The sequence below is a fragment of the Kogia breviceps genome, chromosome 5 (assembly GCF_026419965.1).
Source record: "Kogia breviceps isolate mKogBre1 chromosome 5, mKogBre1 haplotype 1, whole genome shotgun sequence".
Lineage (NCBI taxonomy): Eukaryota > Metazoa > Chordata > Mammalia > Artiodactyla > Physeteridae > Kogia > Kogia breviceps.
The window spans coordinates 89,791,690-89,811,070 of record NC_081314.1 but is presented as its reverse complement, the minus strand read 5'-3'; the positions used below and the strand labels follow the sequence as shown (position 1 = coordinate 89,811,070).

The 19,381-nt window shown below is 37.4% G+C and overlaps 1 protein-coding gene across 47 annotated transcripts in view; it reads right to left on the bottom strand.

The window, feature by feature from the left end:
• Nucleotides 1-19,381, bottom strand: part of ZBTB20 (zinc finger and BTB domain containing 20) — an 802,591-nt gene that overhangs the window by 203,782 nt on the left and 579,428 nt on the right. The window contains exon 1 of one of the 47 annotated variants that reach the window (XM_067034599.1): nt 18,095-18,271. The exons of 45 other annotated variants lie outside the window; for them this stretch is intronic. The gene's annotated coding sequence lies outside the window, so the exon portion shown is untranslated. Of the gene's footprint in view, nt 1-18,094; nt 18,272-19,381 lie in introns of those variants that run through there. One more of the 47 variants, XM_067034577.1, reaches the window with a different exon arrangement.

Below are 19,381 nucleotides of genomic sequence, written 5' to 3'. Positions count from 1 at the left end.
GAAAACTCATTCATTCAGTCTGTATTTAATTAGTGTCTAGAACACGGAAGATAGTATCTCTAGGAGCTACTTTTACTCCATCAATATATTTAGAAGAATGACAACCTATTTCATGCAGTTATCATGAAGAAACCCTGTCAGAAAACTAAAATGAAATGCCTCATGAAGTTGATATTTATATTAACAAGGATTCTGCTCATACCTCTTCTTTCTCCTTGGTATGGCATTATCCATGAGCATCCCTGTATATGAAGGAGGCAAAAACTGCTTTGGATATTTATGCTCCTGGCTAGGCTAGTCAAAAAGGAATATGAACTTGTTACTGGATGCTTCTGTATGACACAGAAGCACAACTTATGGCCGTCTGTACGTAACCAAAAGGGCTGCTAGTCTCTTTAGAGTGTTTAGAATAAAAGCCATTTATTCTCTTTTCAGGGTAATCTGAACATTGCCCTTCTCAGGACTTTCTGCTTCCCACATAAACTACCACCTGTGCAACACTTTCTGGTTTCAAAAATGCTTTCACATGTGTTGTGTTGTTCAGTTAGAAGGCAGCAGTGTGGGGACTAAGAGAACTGGCTTTGGCACCAGAGAGATCAGGGTATTTACCAAAGTCACTTACTAGTTGTGTACTATGTGCAAGCTGCTTGGTTACTTTAAGCCTTTTTCTTATTTATAAATTGGGGATAATAATGCCTACCTTGCAGCAAAGTAGAGGTTAGCTATGGCGTAGGTAAAGTGTGATTGTCATCGACAACCCAATGCAGGGACACCAAAGGCTTCTCAATAGTCTGCTTCTCTTTATCATGCTGGAGGAAGGGGATCTACACCATTACTTAAGAGTATACATAATCCAAGCCTCTAGTTAAAGTAATGGTCTCTTCAAATCTTTGATCTGAACCATCTTCATAAAATGTTTCTTTAATTCATGGCCAAAACAGGCCTTTCCATATACTCTCAGAGCGACAGCCCTTCTTTGGGAGCAAGAGATAAAATTTAATTCTATGTCTTTTTTAACCCTGAAACTGTTCCCTGAAGCAATCCATGTGCTGCCATCAGATTTTATTAGGTGGGCTAAAATAGAGTCAGAAGGAGATTTTCTTACATAATAGCTGTCCCCATGAGACCTTCGGAGAGTCAGTTAAAGTTTTCTAATGAATTTTTGAGATCCATAAGTACAGGAAAAAACTTGATGGCCTCTCTTGCTTACTGATTCATTGATAATTCTCAAGCATTGGGCTGGCACAACTAGAGTAAAATTTTGCACAGTGTAAAGTGGTGGGTGTGGATGTTTTTGGAGCCAGTCAGTCTCTGGCAGCTGACTGAATCACACTTGTGCTTTCCTGCCCACTTACATCTTCAGAGAGCAGCCTGGGTGGGGATGCTCATCAGATGTGCTCATTTAAGGACAAACCCATTTGAATATTATAACAACATTTGGCAAACTTCCTCTGCCGAATGGTGAACCTGGCCCACTGCCTCTGAGAACTATTGCTTGGCTGGGAAACATAGGCCCTTTGATGTTCTTCACATGGTAGACCATATTCAAGGCCTCCCAACTAAATACCCTCTGTAAGAGTCCTGCTCCTCAAACATTTTCAAGTTCCTGGTCTGGACTAGTGGGTTACAGATATGCAGTGAGCCCTTTTGCAACATACGGCTATTTTTAATCGTGTCTGGAGAATCCAAATGTCTTATTGAGATATAGTGGTCACATACTTCATTAGGAAGTCAGAAACTGTCTACTGAAGAAGTTCTATGTGGAGAATTCTGCACCATACTTAAGACAATACTCTCTATTCCCTCAAGATGTCTGTAGTCTTGCTGGGAATCTGAGAACAACAAAACCTGAAACTACTTAACACTTCTAGATCAACATACAAGTGAGTACACACAGGATATATAAAGACTAGGGCAATAGGACAAATAATAATTTGGAAGGGAGTGATGGATCTACATATTCTAAAGTAAGTGAGAAGAGCATCACAGAGTGGAGAGAGAGCATGGACAAGGGCATGGATGTGGGAAAGGGTCAGCCTATGATGCTTGATGTAGAAAAAGCAGGGAGTCAGAGCAGGACGGTCATGTGGGTGCAAGGAACTGTATGAGGAACTGACTCATCTGGTCATAAAGACTGCCAAGATGTCAACCAAATCCCTGTTCATTCTGCTTTGGGGGAAACAGAAGTTAATGGGGACCTTGGAGCTGGGGAAGAAAGAGAGGCCAAGGAGAATAACTGGTAGTAGAGGAGCTTACAACCAGATGAGGAATTTGGATTTTAATCTAGAGGTAGAAAATAAGAAGAGTAGAATCCTAAACCAAGAAATGGGATGAAGAAAATGATGGGTGAGGGCAATTATTTTAGATGCTTAAAGGATTGTTTTCTGTAAACAGCCTGAAGGAAGGGTGGCCTATTTCTAGTGGTTCAGAAGGGAGATGAGGGCCATCTTCTCCAGGCCCACTGGGAGGTCCTGAAAATAAAGAGGCCAACTGAAGAGATGTTGTTGGGGGAGAACTGGGAGAATTTAGTGATTGATTAAATGGGAAGTAAAGGGCAAAAGAAGAGAATTTTAAAATGATCCTAGTGCCAGAGCCTGAGGAAAGGGTCTCATGGATAGTAATTGGAAAAGAAAGTAGACTCCTGGAGTGGAAGATGCTTTGGGTAGTGATGGGATGTACAAATGATTAGGAGGGTGTGTGTGTGTGTGTGTGTGTGTGTGTGTGTAAACTATAGACCTGCAGATTTAGAAGACCCCTTTTCCCTTATGTTACATAAGAGTTTACAACTTTCATTCAGTTACCTAATTTTTTAATGAAACAAGTATTTATGAAGGGCCTATATATGTGCAAAGTTTGCAATACAGCTATGTGTAAAGCTTAAAATAAGGAGACATAAAAGTTCCATCACTGAATGGAAGATGGTTTAAACCTGTTTGCAGCATTATTTAAAGGGTACATTTTCATTTTTTTATATTAATTTTCTACCGTTTGTAATTCTTAGGGCACCGACAGCACTGCTTTCATCATCGATAGATGTGCCATCTCGACACAATTTATAAACAAGTAATTTTTATTAGTGTACTTGGATATCTTCTTTTTTCTCAAATAGCATTTATGCATTTAAATGAAGCCAGTTGAATAAGATGGCTTTTGGTTACAGCAGGTTTAAATTTCCACTCAGATCAGTCCTGATCAAAAACCATGTAGTTCCCTGGAAAGATACATGTCTATATGCATATTCTATGCCTCACTCAGGTTTTGGCCTTATGGCCATGGTTTTGGAACTACTATCAATTATATTGTGAATTCCTGCTTGTTTGGGGTTGAGAGGAAAAAGGAAAATTCATACTTATTTTGCACAAAGCACTGTGCAGGAATCCAATGGCTGTAGCCTTTGTTCATCGTCAATTCAGGTATGATGGAAACCTGTGGGGAGCTGACCTGTGGTACTGATCTCTTAGATCATCTCCCTTCTCTCATGCAACTGATATCTAAGGAGCTGAAGAGCCCCAGCCTCTCAGTTATTCTCAGAATCGAGTTCACCTATACGTATACCAAAAGAAAATCATTTTAAAAACATGGCTGGATTATTTCTTAAACATTAATATAAAGCAAAAAGAGCACAAAAAATGGATGTAGAATCCCATTTCTTTATATTTACTAGGACCTGAAAACCTACCTTGAAGAAAACTAGTCATGGATAAAAAAAAAACTTCTTCACAGTGGTTAAAGAAAAAAGTACCCAAAGAAATAAACAAACATATGAAAGCCTCTTAATATATCAAGGTATTACTATATTTATTTCTGACCTTTGGCTACTGAGAAAATACGAAGGATGACAATTCTATAGCTATTCTATATAATGGCAGATGTTCCTCTTATTCAAGGAAACAAAATCCTTTTATGACATTTTACTAAATGTCTATCCAACCAAAGAGTATTTTATTTGTTCATTTTAGATAGCCTTGTTCACCAGTCCTTATAACTTAAAAATAAGACCTTTTCTTAAGCAGTCCACCTTGTGTATGAGTGTGCTGAATATTTTCTTTAAGTGTTAACTTTGTAGTACATGATCTAGTAGAGTGGGACAATTATATACAACAATTCTTCTATCAGTCTTATATTTCTACTTCCTTTTCTAAAATATATTTAAATTAATAGCAAAATTCTGTTAAGTGTTCAATGTATATCCTCACTGCTGATTTTCTCGCCATGGTACCATTACTGGTACCACAATGGCTCCTCATGTCTTAAGTCTACGCAGTACAATCCATTCTCTATTACAGCACCATTTTCTTTTTGTAAATAGAAATTTGGCTTTCACATAGCAATTTCCACTAAACTATAAAAGTGCTAATGATGACCAATTTAGGACATAAACAACTTACTACTGTCTACCTTTGAGCCTTTCTCTTTTTTAATTTCTCTAACTCATTACACTAAGAATATTCTTTCTTGGAAAGCTGTGGCAGGATTGATTTCATAACGGGTTACAAGTTGACCTTTTTAAAAAACTGATGCTGATATTAGACTTTTGGTTAACCTATCAGTTAAGAAGTGTACTTTGTACTTGATATTTTTCTTGCTTGGGCAATTGACTCCAAATATCCTTCTTCTATTTTGCTTTCCTCACTGTGCATCCTCAATTTTCTTTCTATAAAATATCCTTTCTACTTCTTTATAACTATATCTTCTTTAATTATTTTTCTCACTTATCACATCTGATCCTATTTCTCTTATGCAATTAAAATATTTCCTGAGTATATTTTAGTTCAGTAGCTGGTTGTATTTACATCACTTATTCCACAGTTTGTTTGATGACTGGCATAAAGCACATACATTTATCAAACTGACTCACATTCACTGTGAATAAACTGAAGTCCAAACTGCAAGTGGATTTGTCTATAGCTTTGTGTAAACATGATGCTGGACAAGACTGCCATTCTTCAACTCTGTTTCCTTTTCACTTATGGAGGAAGCCTTGAAGATAATAAGTGTATTGTTTTAGCTTTGTAATTTTTCTTTTTTTTTTTTTTTTTGTGGTACACGGGCCTCTCACTGTTGTGGCCTCTCCCGTTGTGGAGCACAGGCTCCGGACACACACAGGCTCAGCAGCCATGGCTCACAGGCCTAGCCGCTCCGAGGCATGTGGGATCTTCCTGGACCGGGGCACGAACCCGTCCCCCGCATCAGCAGGCGGACTCTCAACCACTGCGCCACCAGGGAAGCCCTAATTTTTCATTTTTTTTACTTGTCCTTAAGGACTTACATTCACCCTTTAGGAAGAAATTATAATTTCTTATTTTCTGGTCTCATTCTTTTTGCCTTTTTTTGTCTGTGTTGGGTTTTTCATTGCTGTGCACTGGCTTTCGCTAGTTGCAGCGAAACTAGCGGGGGCTACTCTGTTGAGCGGGGGCTACTCTGTTGCCGTGCGCAGGCTTCTCGTTGCAGTGGCTCCTCTTGTTGCCGGGCAGGGGCTCTAAGTGCTCAGGCTTCAGTAGTTGCAGCACGTGGTCTCAGCAGTTGTGGCTCGCAGGCTCTAGAGAGCAAGCTCGGTAGTGTGGCAGACGGGCTTAGTTGCTCCGCAGCATGTGGGATCCTCCTGGCCCAGGGCTCGAACCCATGTCCCCTGCATTGGCAGGAGGACTCCTAACCACTGTGCCACCAGGGAAGTCCCATGGTCCCATTCTAGATCTCTTTATTTTCTTCCTGTTTGTGTATTTTCTTCCTGTTTGTGTATTTGTTCTCCATTTTAAAAATCATAATTTGAGTTGTCTTTTGAATATACAGAGCTTAAGATAAATTTTTCTAAAGGGGATCTGGAATAAAAGATGCCTGAGCATATGAAACAAAGGGAGCTTATAGACTCACAAGGATTAAAAATTACTTTCATTCTCTTTCTAATTTTGAATATAGAGATGCTTTTATTTATAAGTCTGTCCTTTAAGTAGTACGGAAAACTCAAAAATATTTCCTGTTTACAATGAAAGAGATTCAATTTGAGTTGTAATATTTATTGAGAATCTACTATGTCCAAGACATTATATCAAGTAAACTTCTTTCACTAAAAGAATTAACATCTAGCAGAAGAATTAGACTAATACCAGATGATGACAAAAATTAAGTACTAAGTTTCATACAAGCACCACCAAAAATTGTGGGGAGAGGAGTCCCTAGGAGGAATCAATGACCTTTGCTACAGAGAAAGATGAAGACAAGTAGGCATGAAGGGCTACATAAAAGTAGTGGACTTTGAGATGGGCCTTAAGGACAGACATGTGACAGATGGAAATGAAGAAAGGGGTATATATGCAACTAAGTAAAGAAAAGAGTATTAGATCAAAAGTGGGATATTCAGAAAAAAAGTGCTCTTCTATGGAAACTGTAGATATTTCAAATTCTACTCTTACAAATTATTCTAAGCAAAGTTGCCACTCATTATCTGGTCCTCGATGTAAAATCTTCTCCTAGCCTATAAGGTACATTACTAGCAAGACCAGAAAGGATGTAAGTAGATGTGAGGCTATGACTAGACATACTCTGATCGTGTCCCAGATGTTTCTGTAAACTTCTCAATACGGTCTTTAAAGAAATAAACCTCACAGAACTTTTATTGTTTTAGACCACTTTTAATTCCATAAATAAATAGAAATATCTGCAGCTAAAAACATGGAGATTCCAGATATCTATGTATCTATGTACTATTACAGCTTAACGCTATTTCCTTGTCTCTAGCTAAAGTTCTCTGGCAACAGACATCAAGGGAAAAGACCTCAAAAATTATGAAATCTAATCTAAAAAGATGATAGAGTCAAGGACAGTGGCACCTTTTTGAACTTTTTACTTGAATCCTTCTGGTTTTTTACTTTCCTCAATCATTCACTACTCCATTCTACTTTACAACCATCGAAGTAACAGAAAAGTTACAGAGATTCAATAAATGTTCCTATGGCCTGTTTCCAAGTAGCCCAACATAAATAGGGAAAATAAAGTCAAAAGAGCTTTTTCTCTGACATGGGTTTCTAAACAGTATAATTATGGTTCACTCCATGGTTATGAGCTTTTGGATCTCCCACAAAAAAGTCTTTGCTGCAGATGTGGCCACTGGCTGTTATACCCGGCAATTTGATCCATGTTTTTTGCTGTTTTAAACACACACACACACACACACACACACACAATCTTCTTGTGTTTGGTAGAGTAGGATGAAGCTAGATACAAAGGTCAGGTATTCCAATATGGTCTCACTCTATTTGCTCATTCATGACCAAGGTGGAAGCTTACACATTTGATGCATGTGAATATTTTGCCTATTACTCTGTGTTACATTTCTGACCTCAGAATTATTTTTTTCAACAACACTATTTTATATAAGCACAAAAAATAAGTCCAAGCTGGACTACTGATGTTGGGTCACTCCAAGAAGTGTCTTCAATGTAGCTTCAAAAATTTACCCTCTTCTCTCTAAATCTAGGTTTATTTCATGGGACAGTTATATGGTGTCTTGCCAAGAAAGTAACCGAGAGTAATGCCTCATGTTTAATTGGGCATTTAGACTTGAGAAGCAATCCAGTCCAAGACTTTACCATAAGACTACCAAAGCAACTAGATATCAGTGACAGTAAAAAAGACCTTAAGAATTACACCATTTTGTTTTCTACATAGATCTGGGATGTGGCACATAAAGTATTAACACTTCATGAGCATAGTAGCTCAATTTTTACCAATTTCTGGCATGTACATTAAGTTATTTTTTAGGAAAAATATAATAAATTGAAGTATAATTTAACTTCCATTTTCCCAAACAGCCTCTTCTAACCATCCTTCCTAAAGTATTTCTTTGATCCTTGGCAAATCAGTGAAAGAAATCAGGATTTTGCATTTGATTATGTGTGCATTTATTAAAAGCATACTGGGCTTCCATTTTCTTATGCTATTAGAGATTAATTATAACTTTCCTAACTCAACCTTAGTATTAGAGTGGTAAAATTTATTAGTTAAAATGAACACCATAAATTCACAGTGTAACTTATCTGGTACATTCTTATCTGGTACAAACTATTTGTAGTTTAAAAATGTGCTGTTCAGGACTGAATGCCTCAAATATAATCAGATTTTATTTCTAGAGAAGCAACGTCTATACTTGTATGTGACCCCATCAGCAATTAACTTTGTCCTAATGGAATTAATACAGTGTATGAGTTCAGAATTGGGTAGATGAGAAGGGGAAGGGAGAATGAAACTCATTCACTCCCTTGCTAGGTTTTGCAAAATAGCTTCCTTATTCCCACAGTGTGACATTTCTTTTCCTTATTTCCAGCACAGTTAAGGTCAGTAGCCCTCAAAATCTTCTACATAGAGATTCATGTTTTTTCCCCTAAAAACATGAAGATGAGCTTGTGATTAAAAAAAAAAAAGATGTCTCCTGCTAAATTATAGTGTCAGGTGGAACAGTTACCAAGCAAAATTTTGAAGAGTTAGTCATACTTCATGCTACCTTTCTATCCTTGTCTGCTTCACAGATTTGAGGACGGGGGTCACAGCTAGTTTATCCCTTTTGGTTAGAAAGCCTTTCCAGATGAGGTCATCATTTTCATCACTCTGTTTCTTTCTCTCTCACTAGAGTGTCTTTCTAAAGGCAACTGAGGACCTCTTTAGTGAAATATTGAAGGCAGGGGATGCCTAGAATGATTAAAAGACACAAAGCTTTCCCATAGCACTTGTCCTTTTTTCTGTAAGGAGATGAGGTAATATATAATCTCCTTCCTATATTACTACCACAAGGGCAATTTGTGGGAGGAAGAGATGGATTTCTGGGAGTAAAATCCTATTGCATGGCCAGGGCTATTTTCAGAAGGGCTTATCTTCGATATCCTCATTTCAGAATTGGTCTCTTTGCTCAGAGCAGTACCTTGGGCAACACTGAGAAGCCCCATCTTCAAGGTAAGATTGAAAGTTATTTCCCTGCTGTTGGAATATCTGATGAAGAAAAAGGAAGGTGCAAAAACAAGAGGTTCTGCTAATATAAGGTGATGTGTATGAATAAATGTCAAATCCTCCTGCTATTTCTCATGTGGTTTGTCTGATATCCCTATTTACTCTTCTGCTCTGCAATTTCTACCACTGGACAGCCCCCATGTGTAATCTGGACAGACAGCTCATTTGCTTATATACAAATTACATAGCCTCAAGTGCCAGTAGACCTCTGTATCTTTTTAATACCCCAACAACTTCTTCAAGCAGGAACAGTTACAGAGAACCTTACCATAGAACATGGAACTCGCACTAGCCAAAGAAATCACTACATGTGTAAATTAGACGAATCATTACTTCCTTTCTGGATACAGTGCTAGCTTTGCCTCAGAGTTTATGTTGAAATATACATTTTTATGAAATATTTCTCACTGTAGTCGGTATCAATTTAGGAGTATCAAACATGGATTCCCAGTTCCCGCACCCCTGAAAACCAGAGAGAGAGGGGAGAGCTGAAAAGGGTAATTGACAAAGGCCTGGACTTTTCTTAGATTTTAAGAGGCCTATTGTATTTGTAAATTCCTGATTAAAAACCTGACAATTGTCACTGCCAGACTATTCGTGAGCTTCTTCATCATATATTTTTTCCCGAAAGTTTATCAAAGAACTGAAGGGCTTCCAGAGATGAAAATAAACTTGACAATCATGTTGCAACTCAAACAGATCCTGATTCTTTTCATCACTTTTTAATTCATTGCAGATGGTGTAAATGGGATGTTTACTGGCTGGCAGGTAATGAGTCTTATTGTAGATAATAGTGATGGACGGGCTCTCATGCCTGTTGACGGCCCAGCATCTCAGAAGCTGTATATGACTATCACCTATTGCATGGTAGCACATACAATATTGTGACAGGATGCGAAGTCAAGTACATTCCCCTCAATAGAAACAATTATTGGTACACCTGAATCTCACTAGTCACATATGAGTTGCACTGATTTCATCCTCATTGTCCACATGGGTAGACAGTCTAAGATGTGATCTAATGTCTACTGCTCTAAAAGGAAAATGTAATCTGTTTAAACATCCAAACACTCCTCTTCCCAGGTCCCGCCATTCATCACAACTGTCAGTGCTTCTGTGGAAGAGTAATGACCCTCAGGCATGGGATAATGCTCCGTAGGGGCCTTATGAATGCCACTGCCAAGCACAGAAATTGATCGGTTTACAGTGGAGCTGGTATGTGCATCATGAAAGACCTGCACTTACTCACTAAATTACAAGTGGCTGTTTACTCCTTATACAATAAAGTCTGGGTTAGGGAGCCACAGATCCTGCTGACTTTAATTGTCCCAAACATGTGAGCACTAGTTTTGGGCCCATCAGTGAGATAGATTTAAACAGCTTGAAACTGAAAGTTGGATCAGAGTCATTCAAAAATGCATTGGGAGATAACATAGGTATTGTTGCCTTCCACTCTTTTTTCTTTTCCTTTTTTATCCTCTCTATCAATGAAAGGTAACAACATCCCACTATCCAATATAAACACAGTTTAAAAAACAAAACAAAACAGAATAAATGTGCCAGTGAAAAGTTAATTCTTTGTTTCCTTCCTGTGGGCTTCCCTCCATTTCTGGATTTGCTCACACATTGTTTCTACAAAGTAGGATAAAGATGAACAGTTACATAGTATGAACTCATGATTTTCAAAATATCTTCCAACAGCTCTATTTCCTCATTTAACCTATATTGACCTTTTCCTTTAAATCCTCCCTACACTCCCAATCTCATCTACATTTACTATCAAATCTCCTTGGGAGATAGGCTAACTTGTACTCTATAGACTATTCATACCTTGGTAAATGCTCTATTATTTGAAAGTTTTATTCAAAATATATCTCTTCCTCAGCTCTCAGACTTCCTTTTTAAAGCTGGATATTCTCTTGTGATCTCTCTTTTGATTCTATCTCCCTTAGTTCTAGTAGCAGTACTTTATTTTCAGGGCTTTTAGAATCTAGCAAGTCACCATGTTTTTCATATTTTTTTGATATTATTTCCTAATGTAGTTTTAATTTTTAAATTTCTGTCCAATCTTTTTTGTCAATAACCTCGAGAGTACCAAACATTTTATTATAGTTTATTTCTCAGTAAATAGGTTTTTGTAGTTCTGTTATTTTATTAGATCATAATATTGTTATGCTTTTCTTTTTTTAAGGGGGTAGAGATAGCCAAAACTGGAGGGAAAATAAAAGATACCTTTCAGAATGTCACATCTATGTTAAGTCACAAAACACTAGTTGGTCTTGCCTTGAAAATTGTTTTCCAACCTGTATGGGTTGAATGGCTCAACATAAATAAGTGAAGGAAACTAAATCTTTTACTCACATTGACTCAATCCATTTTAAGAAAATTTACTAAGTAATGAATGGGCCCTTATGAAATCATTACAGTTAGGAGAGCTCTTTCTACTTGAGACTTCTCTGTTCCTTTGGCAGTTCAGGGTTATGCCCAACTTAACTATACTTTTGGTGGTCAAAATATTCTGATTATTAGTATTTCTAATGATGGGACTCAGACACATTCCTGGGAAGAAAGACTTACAATTAGAGAGATCTGAATAATTAACAAAATATACCAATGAGATAATGAAATTGGAAGCTCTCAGTATACTGCCAGGGATGAAGAAATCTTTTTGAGAATTAGCAATATGCTAGAAGACAATAAAAAAGATCAGATAGTGAACTGAGCAAAGTGACCTTTGATGTAAAGTGTCAGCTAAAAATGTCAATCCAATTCAGGACTGGATACAAAGAGATATTGTGTCGCTGAGCAGAGAGGTATTAAGTTACCTGATTATCTTCTCTGGAAGAATGCATTATGGTTTAGATACTTTTATTACCTGAAAGATGTAGACAAATCAGGAAAGATTAACAACCAGTTTTATTAGGAGGTAGCAGATGAGCTGGTATGAATAACTCTGGTTGTTAAAAGTTCTGTATTCTCTTCACAGCTTTGATATGCTCTCGAGTGGGAATAGTCATTCTTGAAATTTAGATAGGATAAATTACATTCTGTTCCCCAGAGAAAGGGCAGTTTGGGAAACTGAAGGGAGGGAAGGTTTTAAAGCAGCAGAAAGACCTAGGGTGGCAGAAGGGCAGGAAATTCTATTTTAAGATTTTCAACTTTAATTAAAACAACAAAACAATAACAACAACCATTTGTTAAGCCTTCATTTAAATAAACTCAGTACATTTAGTATGTGCAATATGTCTTTCATATTTAGTACCTAGTTGTTTTTGGTACATGCTATAAGATTATTCCATAATACTACACTATTATGCTCATGTTTCCCTGGAAATATAATTTGCAAGGCCATTCTAGAAACTCTGATTATGAAATTCAATATCACTTTCAGTTAGTTACCCTTAATTCTAGTGCTGTTTTCTCATCTCTTCACACTTACCCTGAAGCTGTAACCTCTGGTTTCAAAGGAATGTCCTGGTGGAAGAGGCTCCTGCTCCTTGCCTTCTGAATGATTTTCTAGATATACTTTCATATATAATTACATATTTCACCAATTAACACTATTTATGAATATCATTGAGAAATAATTCATATAATTTTCTAGTTTATTAGTGAAAATAAGTTGTCCAGAAGCTAACAATAAATTACCAATTTTTACACAGGCCATTATTCCTGGGTGTATTTATTATGATTTACCATTTATTAAAGGATTTCAATTGGTTGACAAAGTATAATAGAACTAAACTTATTTCAAGAAATGTTGGTGACTCACTAAAGTCCCAATACATTATACTAATATCTATCCCTGGACTCCATCTTTTAATTCTATTGGGAAACACCTATAAACATAACATAATTTTTTTCTTTTCTGATGTTCATTCAAGTTACATTTGCCCCCAATCACTATAGTATGCTTCTCTGTAGACTACCCTGAAGGGTAGATGGTGGTGAAGAATCAGGACATTTAAACTCATACCTGTAGAAGTATGAAATTAGAACACTCCCTAACACCATACACAAAAATAAACTCAAAATGGGTTAAAGACCTAAATGTAAGGCCAGACACTATCAAACTCTTAGAGGAAAACATAGGCAGAACACTCTATGACATCAATCACAGCAAGATCCTTTTTGACCCATCTCCTAGAGAAATGGAAATAAAAACAAAAATAAACAAATGGGATCTAATGAAACTTAAAAGCTTTTGCACAGAAAAGGATACCATAAACAAGACCAAAAGACAACCCTCAGAATGGGAGAAAATATTTGCAAATGAAGCAACTGACGAAGGATTAATATCCAAAATTTATAAGCAACTCATGCAGCTCAATAACAAAAAAACAAACAACCCAATCCAAAAATGGGCAGAAGAACTAAATAGACATTTCTCCAAAGAAGATATACAGATAGCCAACAAACACATGAAAGAATGCTCAACATCATTAATCATTAGAGAAATGCAAATCAAAACTACAATTAGATATCATCTCACACCGGCCAGATTGGCCATCATCAAAAACTCTAGAAACAATAAATGCTGGAGAGGGTGTGGAGAAAAGGGAACACTCTTGTACTGTTGGTGGGAATGTAAAATGATACAGCCACTATGGAGAACAGTATGGAGGTTCCTTAAAAAACTACAAATAGAACTACCATATGATCCAGCAATCCCACTACTGGGCATATACCCTGAGAAAACCATAATTCAAAAAGAGTCATGTACCAAAATGTTTATTGCAGCTCTATTTACGATAGCCAGGACATGGAAGCAACCTAAGTGTCCATCAACAGATGAATGGGTAAAGAAGATGTGGCACATATATACAATGGAATATTACTCAGCCATAAAAAGAAATGAAACTGAGTTATTTGTAATGAGGTGGATAGACCTGGAATCTGTCATACAGAGTGAAGTAAGTCAGAAGGATAAAAACAAATACCGTATGCTAACACATATATATGGAATCTAATAAAAAAAAAAAAAATGTCATGAAGAGATTAGTGGTAGGATGGGAATAAAACACAGACCTACTAGAGCATGGACTTGAGGATATGGGGAGGGGGAAGGGTAAGCTGTGACGATGTGAGAGAGTGGCAGGGACATATACACACTACCAAATGTAAATTAGATAGCTAGTGGGAAGCTGCAGCATAGCACAGGGAGTTCACCTCTGTGCTTTGTGACCACCTAGAGGGGTGGGATAGGGAGAGTGGGAGGGAGGGTGACACAAGAGGGAAGAGTTATGGGAACATATGTATATGTATAACTGATTCACTTTGTTGTAAAGGAGAAACTAACACACTATTGTAAAACAGTTATACTCAAATAAAGATGTTAAAAAAAAAAAACTCATATTTAAAAGGGGCAGAAGAGTTTAGATGACATGTGATCTTAGGCAGGCTTTAGGAGAAGAGGTGGACTTGTGATAAACCTTAGTAAAATGAGCCCAAACTCTCAGTCACCCCCTTACCTACTGAGGTGCCCTGTTACTGGTGACTTTCTCAATATCTTTAACAATCCTCCCCCCACCAAATAACTCTGCTTCATTTGCAAACATTGTTAGACTGTATTCACATTTCCTTTCCCTCTTCCTCTAAGGAAGAACATTTTTAGGCCAAAATAATCCTTTAATAGACCAAAGACAGGAGATGCTGCTACACATCATAAATCAGTTTCTGCTCTCTTGGCTGCTCAACATAAGACATCTCAAAATCTCCATGAAGCAATATATTACACTGTCATGAGTGTAATCTCCTTATTATCTTCAGTTCCGGACACTTTCTTAACTATTAGTTGGGATTACTTCTCTTCTTGCTCCTCTACACTTCATTATCTCTCTACAGCAACTACAACGATTTTCTCAAATGTGAAATCAGATCCTACTACATAAATCTCCAATAGCTGCTCACCACAACTAGAATAAAATTCAAACTTCTCACCCTGAAGCCTGCATAATCTGGTTTCTGACTCCTCTTCTGATCACATCTCCAATATACTTCTCCTTACTCTCTGACCTTATTTCATAATTCACATGCCTAAATCATTTTAGTCTCAGAGTTTTTGCTGTTGCTGTTCCAATTTCCTCTAGACCTTCACATGGCTGGTTTCTAAGATCACTCAAGTCTCAGCCAGAGGCCATCTTTGTACACTCTATCTCTATTAGGTTATACTCTTATTTTCTTCATTTCACTTATCAGTGTGTGCTAGCATGTCTACATATTTATTAACTATCTCCCCTAAGTAGAATGTTTCATGAGGAAGAAGACCTTGTGAGTCCTGCTCACTATTATTTTCCCAGTGCCTAGAACAGTAGGGGGCTCAATAAGTATTTGCTGAATGAGTGAATAAAAGAATAATTGAACAATAACAGAATGAACAGTAAACAAGGGCAATACCAGTGCTTTTCAGCCCAATGGTTCTTTAAATGCACCTCAAATGCTTAAAAAACAAAAATACACTTTCCTATCCGTTAGCATCAAAATTACTATTTTTACTAATTAAAAGACTGGATCTCAATGTACATTGATGACTGTTTCAAAATCATGTGACAAATAGGGATTTCATAATTCTGGTCTCAAATTATGTGGGATGAATTAGTCCCACAGTGTTTTTCTTAGAACAAAATTGTTAACCAGGGATAATTAATCTGAGGTCCACCATTAGGCTTTAGGGGTTCTGTGAATCCTCTGAAAAGGTATTATGTCCTCTTTTGGGGAGAGGGTCCATAGCTTTTACCAGAATTTCAATGGAAGCCCTAAATTGGAGGAGGCAAGGAGTCCTTCCAAGCAGTACCATTCTAAAGCACTGTGCTATCCCAGCTTCCTCTGTGATGGTATATGTTCTTTTGAATACAAAGATGCTAGGTAGCAAGTTTCAACCATTGTGTATTTGAGGTTTTTTGTTTTTTTTTTTTCCCCTAATCAGTCTTTGTCTATTAGGGTAAAACTCACTTTACTCTAAAGCTTTCTTATGAGTTTTAGACTGTTACTTTTTGGAATGAGATACATGCCTGCATCCTCAACTCTGCTAAAATATCATTGGCCAGTTGGGATTCAATCTCATTTTTACCTGAATATGTTATATATAAGCATTTTATTAGCCTAAATTCTACATAACTCTGACATTTATTAATTACAAAATTTGGGGGAAAATTTTTAATGCAAGTCCTAGAAGGTTCAAATGAAATAACACTGGGTAAAAAAACATAACATAGTAGCAAAACAAAACAAACAAAAAAACTGGGTATGTTGAACCATATGAAATTGCCATTTCTAAAAGTCAAAATGATTGAACATTGGCAAAGTGAAATGGTTCAACCTGTGGTTCAGATGTTAACTGCTACTGTTGTTAGAAAAATTATTCTCACTCTCCAATCCTCCCTTCCTGTAAACACTTCCATTCGTGTGGAATGCATTGCTGGTAAGTGGTGCTGGGGGATGGGGTTGAATTTGCCCATGATTTTAATTCATAATACGTAGGCTTTCTTAATTCTTACAATAGCAGGTACCTCCAGATGACAGAGAGCCTGGAGAATGGGCCTCAGAAAATTAAATTTATAGAGGCTTATTTCTCTCATACCCAGGTGCACTTTTAACTGGACAACTTTTGAATGTATATCAAATCCATGGAGCAAGTTCATGGGGACTGTATTGGTTTCCTATTGCTGCTGTAACTAAGTACCACAAACTTAATGACTTAAACAATAGAAATCTGTTAGAGTTCTGGAGGTCAGAAATCCTTAATCAAGGTGTCAGTGGGCTGCATCTTTCTGGAGATTCGAGGAGAGAATCCCCCTCCTTGTCTTTTCCAGCTTCTAGAGGCAGCCTGCACTCCTTGGCTCACAGCCCCTTCCTCTATCTTCAAAGCCAGCAGTCTAGCATCTTCAAATCTCGCTCTCTCTCTTTGATTCTGCTTCCTTTGTCATATCTCCTTCTCTGACTCTGACCCCCCTGCCTCCCTCTTTCCTTTACAAAAACCCTTGAGATTACCTTAGGCCTACCCAGATAATCCAGAGTAATCTTCCCATCTTAAGATCCTAATTTACTCACATCTGCAAAGTCCCTTTTGCTATGTAAGGCAATGTATTCACAGGTCCTGAGGATTAGGACACGGACATCTTTGGGGGAGGGGGCCATCATTCTATCACTGGGTTCAAAATATTCCACACACTCAAATTTCAAATAGCAAGCAAGATAGTATCATATCATTTCTTTACAGCTACATATAAATTTTTACATATACCCTCTTATAATTTTTAAAGAGATAGTGACTTACAACTCTCCAGCCTCACTTCTGGCACATGAGTATGGAAATCATAGTCTTAGTTTTGGTTTGTAGAGTCTTATTTTATTGCTTTACCCAGTTTCAGTTAATCCAACTTATATTCTAACTTGTCCTTTCTGCGGAAGTCATACTGTTATCTCTAGCCAAAGAATTATTAATAAGTTCTTTCAGCACTATTTTCTATTAACTCTAAAAATAAAAATAAAAGACACCGATTTTTAGCCAAGAACCAACCAGGCCAGATTCCGGCACTTCCCATCACACCTTTCTTGGGCCCTTCCCTCAGGCACTGTATACAACCTGTCTGAATAAGCTAACCAGCAGGTGCAGGTGTTAACACACATAACTATACCATGAGAAACTTCCTCCCTCAGATTCTCACGTGGATAAACTTAACTCAAATGTCTTCCTTCTTCACTCACCAAAAAGACCTGCTTCCCTGACCTGCATCTCCCCTGTCCACAATCTCAGTGAACATTAGCCCTTAAACATTTCAGCTTCATCAGCACAGGCCCATCATGACAGCATAACATCTTTGTCCTGTTAGAAACTATTCAGCATCCAGAGGACCATCTTTATGCTGATAACACTAAAATATAAAATAATGCCAACAGCTGGTGCTACAAATGGCTTTTAAAAACGATGTTCATTCACTAAAATTCCTCTTGCTACTTTTGACATGAAACACGCAGTCTCTAATTATTCTGATCAAGACGGTGAAATACAAAAACAAACTTTAATTGTGTTTAACAGATATTTAATCAGGACTCACTGAACTACAGATTAAAGCTGAAATTCATAAACCATAATTACCCGATTGTCGCAATCTTTTGGTCCACATTCTCCTTCCGTCTGGGCGTCTGGCACCTTGCCCCGAATTTCTTTTACTGTCTTCTCAGCTTCGTTACTGTTCATGTTTTCCAGCAGAGATTTAGCACAGATTACAAAATATCTGTTCTTGGCAACTTTCTTCATTAGCTTTTTTTCCCCCTTGCAAAAAAGTTTATTTATTTTTTTCCTACCAGAGTAGATGAAACGGGCATACGTTTAGGGTGCTTTGGTGACACAAACTAATTATATAGTTATCAGGAGATAATAAGGCAGCGAAAACGAGAGTTACTATAGCTATCACGTAGGTATCATGCAATTTCTCCAGTATGCCATGCAGTGTGTCCCAGTCACCATGTAATTACCTCATCACTACCCCCATTGTTTTATGGAAAATGCTTATCTCACCCTAACAAAACCTTTTCTGCCACATTTGGAAAAAAAGTGGAATTCTTAGTTCTTATTTCCAGTACCACTTATTCCCAGTAAGATGCTATCTTGCAAATTTAAGAGAAACACATGTCCTCTCCTGAAAATTTGCTTTTACATGGAGCAATTCTGTTTTCTTTTGCTTTATTTCACCCAGGTGAGAGAAGTAATTATTAACAATTCATACATTTTCTCTCTTTTTTTTTTTTTTAAAAAAAAGCAAACAAACAAAAACACCAAAAAAAAAAAAAAAAAGACCCAACCTCACCCTATTTACTTAGGATTCATTTAGTCTGGCACTTCCCCCCTACTCTTCCCTTTCAAATCTCAGTCACTCACATTTGTTTTTTCCTAGAATTATGGTGTAAATCATTCTTAACAAGCTAGTTTGAAACATGTCTCACTCAGTAGAAACACATAAGCCACTATAATTGAAACATGGAACTGCAAGCTTGAAACTCTTTCTAACTATTTTTTTGGGCCACTCTTCAGAAGGACACGCCGAGTTTCCCTCGCAGTGCTGTAACCCCTGTGTCACACAGTTAGGATAACATCACAGACCAAGACGAAAGGATAAAGAGAAGGCACTGGCAAAAGAAGAGGTGGGTGGTTCCTTTATTCCCCCCAGTTGGGCAGACAACCCTATGAAGCAAGGGTTGTAGTTACTGCTTATTTATCTCAAGTCGATGGCTTGAAGTTTGACCTCACTAAGACCTCTGGATGACATCCCACCTGAGAGTTCCAGTTTAAAACAGGATGGAGTGGCTTACTTTGGAGCACAGATGAAAGCTGCTTCCAATTCTGCTTTTATTAGTCACCTCCCAGTCTGATAGCTTCCCATTC